We start from the raw sequence: 644 nt of genomic DNA, 5'->3' as shown, positions 1-644 counted from the left end.
AGCAAACTAGCGTAAGAGAATTAATTTGACTCTTTAATCAGGATAGATTTAATTATTATTCTTATTGGAAACCACAATAATATATACTCTCAGTTTCATACTCTCACATTGTATATGAACTTCTCCAAAACCCAAAACGTCCCATTACGTGTGCATGACAAATGAACCGATTCACTCGTTCGAGTCACTTTTAAGTGTCGTTTAAAAAAGAACCGAAACGTTTTTCTCATCACTTTTTCTGAAGAAGTGGGAAGAGCGGCGGAGAAAGTCAGTCCTCACTGTATACATTATGGACTAATACAAAAAAGTTTCATTATCTGGTGAGTAGAGAATCTTTATTTTTTCATCTTCACTGATCTCTAGACACGAGTCTGAAAGTTTTATCTGCTGAAAAAAATGTCGTGATAACCTTTCGGGCAGGTTTTGGTTTCTATAGCAACATCTTTGCGGTCTTGTGCATTTTGTAGTTGAAATAAAATAAAATAATGCCGTATGGTCATGTTTTAATGCTCGTACAAACACTATAATGGAGTGTGAGTCCAAGAAGTGTCCTTTACAAAGGAATAAAAAAGGAAACGTTGATATTCTAGACAACAGTTTTATTTAACACTCTTTATATCTGGGATATAAACACAAGGACCTTA

General features: G+C 34.3%; 1 protein-coding gene across 2 annotated transcripts in view; it reads left to right on the top strand.

Moving 5' to 3' along the window:
• The first annotated feature begins 218 nt into the window (after positions 1 to 218).
• LOC132843140 (rho guanine nucleotide exchange factor TIAM2) overlaps positions 219 to 644 on the top strand; it is a 46,364-nt gene continuing 45,938 nt past the window's right edge. For both annotated transcript variants that reach the window (XM_060866264.1, XM_060866263.1), the window contains exon 1: positions 219 to 320. The gene's annotated coding sequence lies outside the window, so the exon portion shown is untranslated. The remainder of the gene's footprint in view (positions 321 to 644) is intronic.

This window comes from Tachysurus vachellii, chromosome 3, assembly GCF_030014155.1.
Source record: "Tachysurus vachellii isolate PV-2020 chromosome 3, HZAU_Pvac_v1, whole genome shotgun sequence".
Classification (NCBI taxonomy): domain Eukaryota; kingdom Metazoa; phylum Chordata; class Actinopteri; order Siluriformes; family Bagridae; genus Tachysurus; species Tachysurus vachellii.
This window is presented reverse-complemented; position numbering and strand designations above follow the sequence as displayed.